Source organism: Genypterus blacodes, unplaced genomic scaffold (assembly GCF_046128005.1).
Source record: "Genypterus blacodes isolate CSIRO-AG114 ecotype Tasmania unplaced genomic scaffold, CSIRO-AGI_Gbla_v1 ptg000207l_1, whole genome shotgun sequence".
NCBI lineage: Eukaryota > Metazoa > Chordata > Actinopteri > Ophidiiformes > Ophidiidae > Genypterus > Genypterus blacodes.
In genome coordinates this window covers 100,667-107,270 of record NW_027467006.1, presented here as the reverse complement: position 1 = coordinate 107,270, position 6,604 = coordinate 100,667, and the positions used below count along the sequence as shown (strand labels likewise).

At 45.0% G+C, this 6,604-nt stretch overlaps 1 long non-coding RNA gene across 2 annotated transcripts; it reads left to right on the top strand.

Moving 5' to 3' along the window:
• The first annotated feature begins 128 nt into the window (after positions 1 to 128).
• Positions 129 to 2,033, top strand: LOC143015534 (uncharacterized). 2 transcript variants are annotated; one of them, XR_012965439.1, is made up of 4 exons: positions 133 to 194; positions 496 to 816; positions 1,474 to 1,731; positions 1,899 to 2,033. It is a non-coding gene; the product is annotated as an uncharacterized LOC143015534 (long non-coding RNA). The 2 variants fall into 2 exon arrangements; XR_012965438.1 differs by having other exon boundaries at positions 129 to 816.
• The last annotated feature ends 4,571 nt before the right edge of the window (positions 2,034 to 6,604 follow it).

The following is a 6,604-nucleotide window of genomic DNA, read 5'->3' as shown; positions in this document are numbered from 1 at the left end:
TACATTATTTCTGTTAGACTTTGTATACATTTTAGCTGAAGATAATAATTGTATGATATCTATCTTGTCCATATGTGATGTAAGAACAATTTTAAGTTTTTAATTGCAGTTTTATTTATTTGTTATTCACAGAACAGCAGGGATTTCCGTCTGCATGATGATCATAGCGCTGACACAAACAGCTCCGGCCAAAGGTTTCAGTGTAACTAATTCATAGGTGTATAACTGTCAAAAAGCAAATGTTGGTGGAAAACTAAGTCGTTCTTAAACACGTTGAATTATTTTGTACAATTTTGCAGGTTATGGATGAAATTGATTTTGGTTTTGGATAGTTGTTTTACTTTTTAGTATAATACAAAGAATTTATTTGAGCTTTGATCATACATAATGTATTTGAGGTGGTAATTGTTTGAATTATATTGAAATACTTTATACCAATTGCTTGCAATTGTGATTGATGAATATTGTATAATTACTGTGCTTTCTGTCTGTCAGGATCTTTGTCATGCAATTTCTCTGCATCCTCTGGATCTCAGCCGTGTCTTGGTGCAGTGGGTGAGCCGCTGCTTATCCACCTGCCTGCTCGAGAAAATGTAGAGTTAAGGTTAAATACCAAGCAATCCGAGCTCTTAAAAATCATTAATAATAAGCTTACAACACTGAATGAAAATTATGCAAATCAATCAGAATTCTCTCATGGAATATTCAAACTGTATAATGCAACAAAGAGAGACTCTGGAAGTTATCAGTTGGATATATACGACTCTACAGCGGGTAAATGTTTGGAGAAACTTTCCCTGCAATTGGATATACAAGGTAATGCATTTTTGTATTAAAATTGTTCATTATTGTAATTCATTATTACATTTTTCAAATATTTTTCAAAAAATGTCATTGAAGAAAGCATTTGACATGATAATGAATATACAGGTATGGGACATTTTGGAGATCTTTTTTAATACAGAAAGAGGGGGAAAATGAGAGAGAGAGAGGAAAGATACAACTGTTATTAAACTTAAATGAAATACAAAACATATAAATTAAATCTGAACTAGTGATATCTCATAATAAGATATCAAATAAATTATAATTATCTGAAATATATAAGTATTTGAAAAATTATTTAATATAATGTAAATTGTGTAATTACAATAATTAATACATGTAAATTCCTTTTTTAAAATATAAACTAAGTTTTTTTTTTTTTAGTTATCTAAGCTTTGTAAATATTACATGTAACTTCTATTTACCACGTTAAGAGAAGGTAAATAGCATTTGTGGACCAAAAATGCATCGAGGTTGATTTTCCATCCCTATTATGAAGGACAGATAAAGTGCTCTTATCTGACTATGTATGTGTTCGTGTGTGTATGTGTGCGTGTGTGCGCGTGGGTGTGTGTGTGTGTGTGTGTGTGCGTGTGTGTGTGTGTGTGTGTGTGTGCGTGTGTGTGTGTGTGTGTGTGTGTGTTCCAGCTCCGGTGTCACCGCCTGCTGTGTCTCAGATGTGTGTGTCACCTGAACAGATGAGGGTCAGTTGCTCCTCAGGTGTATACGCAGTCGGCTTCACTTTGAGTTTGGATGATGCCTTATTGATGGAGACCAAAGCACCCGGTGCCCACAACCACACAGTCAGCATCAGCTTGCACGGTCAGCTGATTGGTCACTTCATGTGTTCAGCACACAACAACGTCAGTAGAAAGGAAGCAGCCATTAACCTAACAAGCTGTGCAGGTGCGTAAAGGATGGTCAATAGGAAAAGCATGTTTCTTAAATATTCCTCCTCCTAATAACACACACAAGCTGGTTTCATGTCCTTTAGATACGATTTCACCTGACCTTCCTATTTCTATCTTTGTTTGTTTGTTTGTTTGTTTGTTTGTTTGTTTGTTGTTTGTTAGATTTTTATCCCTCAGCGCCCATTTGTCTTTCTCTTATCACTGTGACTGCCAGTATTCTTGGTCTCCTTCTCCTGTCGGCTCTGGGCTTTGGTATCAACTGTCTACATAAGAGAAAAAGGTCCCAGACTGTTGACAGAGGTGAGAGAAACATAGCCCACATCAATCAAATGGTTGTTTGCTTGCGTGCGTGTGTGCACGTGTGTGTGTGTGCGTGCGTGCGTGCGTGCGTGCGTGCGTGCGTGCGTGCGTGCGTGCGTGTGTGTGTGTGCTGTAGTGTGTGTGTTGCTGTATGTGTGTGTGCTGTATGTATGTGCTGTATGTGTGTGTGCTGTATGTGTGTGTGCTGTATGTGTGTGTGCTGTATGTGTGTGTGCTGTATGTATGTGCTGTATGTGTGTGTGCTGTATGTGTGTGTGCTGTATGTGTGTGCTGCATGTATGTGTGTGTGCTGTATGTGTGTGTGCTGTATGTGTGTGTGTGCTGTATGTATGTGCTGTATGTGTGTGTGCTGTATGTGTGTGCTGTATGTATGTGTGCTGTATGTATGTGCTGTATGTGTGTGTGCTGTATGTATGTGCTGTATGTGTGTGTGCTGTATGTGTGTGTGCTGTATGTGTGTGTGCTGTATGTGTGTGTGCTGTATGTATGTGCTGTATGTGTGTGTGCTGTATGTGTGTGTGCTGTATGTGTGTGCTGCATGTATGTGTGTGTGCTGTATGTGTGTGTGCTGTATGTGTGTGTGTGCTGTATGTGTGTGTGTGTGCTGTATGTGTGTGTGCTGTATGTGTGTGTGTGCTGTATGTGTGTGTGCTGTATGTGTGTGTGCTGCATGTGTGTGTGCTGTATGTGTGTGTGCTGTATGTGTGTGTGCTGTATGTGTGTGTGCTGTATGTGTGTGTGCTGTATGTGCGTGTGCTGTATGTGTGTGTGCTGTATGTGTGTGTGCTGTATGTATATGTGCTGTATGTGTGTGTGTATGTTTGTAAAGGAAACAGGAAATGATCTGTGTGTAATCCTTTATATTTACTTATAAAGCGAAGTCTGAGCTTTATTTTCCATTCTTTCTCTTTGTATTCTCTGACTTAATTGATGTTGATTTCTTTCTGTGAAATGTCTCAAATAAATCTCAATAATTTATTCATTGATTTTAATAATGTGCTTACAAATGCGAATCTTCTCGCGGACCAAAAGCTGAAGGAGGGTTTTGTTACTATGGTAATGTTTAAAGTTGATGCTAAATGTGTTATGTTGCTGAATATTGATTATGTTAAGCGGCGGCTCTACTTACATAACCACCAGCCAAGGTGAAAGACAGCAGATCGGCAGCAGGGAGAGAGCATTTCACTTCACTGTGCGGTTGAAGGGAGAGTTTGTGTTCATGCCTACAACCTGAAACCTGCAAACAGAGACCAACCATCCTGTGTGTGACTACAGAACAAAGATGCTCCTCAGCTGGGAGCTTTGATTCATTTCCTTTCAAACAAACCTCCAACATCTGCGTGGATCTGGGCTACAAAGCAGAAGAAGAAGAAGAAGAAGAAGAAGAAGAAGAAGAAGAAGAAGAAGAAGAAGAAGAAGAAGAAGAAGAAGAAGAGGCAGAAGGGGGGTGTGTGAGTTGTGGGGTGGGAGTCTGGGAGTGGCAGCGTCTTATTAAATGCCATCACGCAGCAACCGGCTTGTTTGTTGCAGTAGGAAAGAAACACGGAGACCTACAGCATGACTCAACTCTGTCAAGTGGTCAGCTACTTGTTTTTATGTCTCTTTTATGCGGTTACTCTGTGTTTACTGCAGGAGAACACTCATCACGCACACACACACCTGCCCGTCACAAAGCTTCCAATCAACAAACCCCAACACCTCCTTAGACAGAACTTTACGAGAACGAAGGTATCAGTTCCTGATACAATGGAAGGAAGTGCGTCACAAGCGCGCTGTACCTCGACACAAAGAAGAGCGGAACAGCGCTCGGGCAAAAACAGAGAGGGGGAGACGTGGAAGAAGTGAAGAAATAACAGAGGTCAGGCGAGGGAAGAGAGGCAGAGAGAGCGGCCGGCTCAGCAGACACCTGCGTCAAAGCGACGCGAGGACCCCGGGCGTTCCTTCCACTCTTACTGGATGTGCCCGCTAACTTTGTTTTGTCTGTGGAAGAAAGCTCGCACAATGAAAACAAACGTCCCCGACACCACACAGCAGCGGAGGAAAATGTTGGCCGCCTGTCAAAGTCGAGCTCGGCTGCATGTGTGTGTTGTGTTGTGCTGTGCTGTGCTGTGTTGTGTTGTGTTGTGTTGTGTTGTGTTGTGTTGTGTTGTGTTGTGTTGTGTTGTGCTGTGCTGTGTTGTGTTGTGTTGTGTTGTTTCCTCTCCGCCGGTTGTTTTCCTCGTCGCTGGCCCACAACACTTAAATCGAATCGTGAGTGAGAATTTGCGAGTGACGCGTCCGAGTGCAGCCCAGCTGAGAACACAATGGGCGAGTTTATCTCTCTCTCTCTCTCTCTCTCTCTCTCTCTGCTCAGTGTAATTTATGAGCCGGCTGCTGTGAGGGCAGACGGAATGTTAATGGCCGCGGATGCAGAATCCACCGGTTTGACTCTGGCTCCTCGTATCTCACTGTGGAAATGAGCCAAGTGAGCGCTGACTGTGTGTGTGTGTGTGTGTGAGGAACACCAGGTGAAGTGGCAGCAAGAACATCAACCGGCGGGCTGTTTCCCCACTGAGCTGTCGTCTGACTTCATTAAACATGGAGATGTGTTTGGTTTGGGACCACGAGCACGAAGACGCTGCTGCAGGAAGGATCAGACGAGAGAGAGACAGCAGTGATGAGCAGGGTGTCATAGTTACATTGTGTCATCACATGGCGTCGTCTCCCTGCTCTTCTCACTGAGGTGAATGTGATGGGAAACGACAGGAAATGAGGTCGGCGTCAAAAATGTCTGGAATTCTATTGAAACACAGAGGAGTTGCGTAAGCTGTTTTGCGGAAAGGCGATCAAACAGAAATGTGGAAGTGAGCGGGGGGAGGGAGGGAGGAGTCAGCGGGCGGGGGGGGGGAGGGGAGGGAGGGGAGAGGGTGCTCCATGTTCTTCCTGAGGTCGACTCCTCCGGTGCGTCCGCTCCTTCCGGCTCGATGAAGCCTTAATGTGAGTGTGGAAAAGTGGAAAATTTAATTAGGCTGCCAAGGGGCGTTTGTGTCACTTGGCACGAGCCGCCGTCCCCCTGACCCCCCCACCCCCACCCCCACCCTCACCCATGCAGCGCCCCTCCCCCACCCTCCCTCCAGCTCTTATCTTATCGCCGTGGCAGCCATCGTGTTCACATCCACATACCCACAGTGCTAAGGGGCCACAGGGGGCTAAAGGTCACAGATAGAGGTCAACAGAAGCGTTGTCAGGGGCGATACGTGGAGCGACACGTCAGGCAGGAACAGATCCAGAACGCTCGGTGGCCTCTGTGACTGTGTGTGACATCAAAGCACAAACTGACCTACAGGATATCTAAGAGCCTGATGAGGAGGATGAGGAAGATGCTGACGTCTCATTCTATACTGAAGCAGATCTGTGATGTTATCATGTTACTCCCCCGCTCGTTGTTGTTGTGCAGCTGAAGATGCTGCACAAAAAATAAGAGAAGAAGAGAACAATTCCTCTAATTCTACTTTTTGAAAACATCCTAATTTCAGGGTTGAATTTTGATAGAACTTTCATTTCTCATATTTCCTAATGTTTCACTTCTTTCTTCACATCCTCTTTTCTTCCACTCCTCATATTTCTACAGAAATTTGTTGATATTGGGTGTTGTTCCTCTCCTTCCTGTGCTTTTTGATTTGCTGAATAAACAAACTGAGAGATGTCTGCACCTGAACCCATCCGTCTCTGTCCTCTGCCGTCACTGTCCTCTGCCGTCACTGTCCTCTGTCCTCTGCCGTCTCTGTCCTCTGCCGTCACTGTCCTCTGTCCTCTGCCGTCTCTGTCCTCTGCCGTCTCTGTCCTCTGCCGTCTCTGTCCTCTGTCCTCTGCTGTCTCTGTCCTCTGCCGTCTCTGTCCTCTGCCGTCTCTGTCCTCTTTCCTCTGCTGTCTCTGTCCTCTGCTGTCTCTGTCCTCTGCCGTCTCTGTCCTCTGTCCTCTGCCGTCTCTGTCCTCTGCCGTCTCTGTCCTCTTTCCTCTGCCGTCTCTGTCCTCTGTCCTCTGCCGTCTCTGTCCTCTGCCGTCTCTGTCCTCTTTCCTCTGCCGTCTCTGTCCTCTGCCGTCTCGTCCCTCTGGAGTCTCTTGGCTGTCAGATGAGAGACGTAACCATGATCTCTAACAGGACGTCTCATGCAGATCTACATGTTTATAAACCTGTCAGTCGTTCAGTGCTGTGATGTCTGACGCACATCAGGCAGATAACAATCCACACAAACTCATAATGAGAGACGTGAAATGTGTGCACGTGTCCTTCACACTGCAGCTCTGACGCGTCTCACTCACAGTTTGCAGGTTGGATTGAAACTAAACTGACAAATCATCAGACGGACGAGTCGCAGCTGCTCACAGGAAAAGTTTCCTCCCAAGACCAGGAGACGTTCATCCTTCAACCAAACTCTTATTTTTGGGAAGTGAAGGGTGGAGGTGTGTGTGTGTGTGTGTGTGTGTGTGTGTGTTGTCACATCACATGTACCTGTCTGCGGGCGTCTCCACACGATGCTGTCATCTCACCTGACAGGTCTATCAGT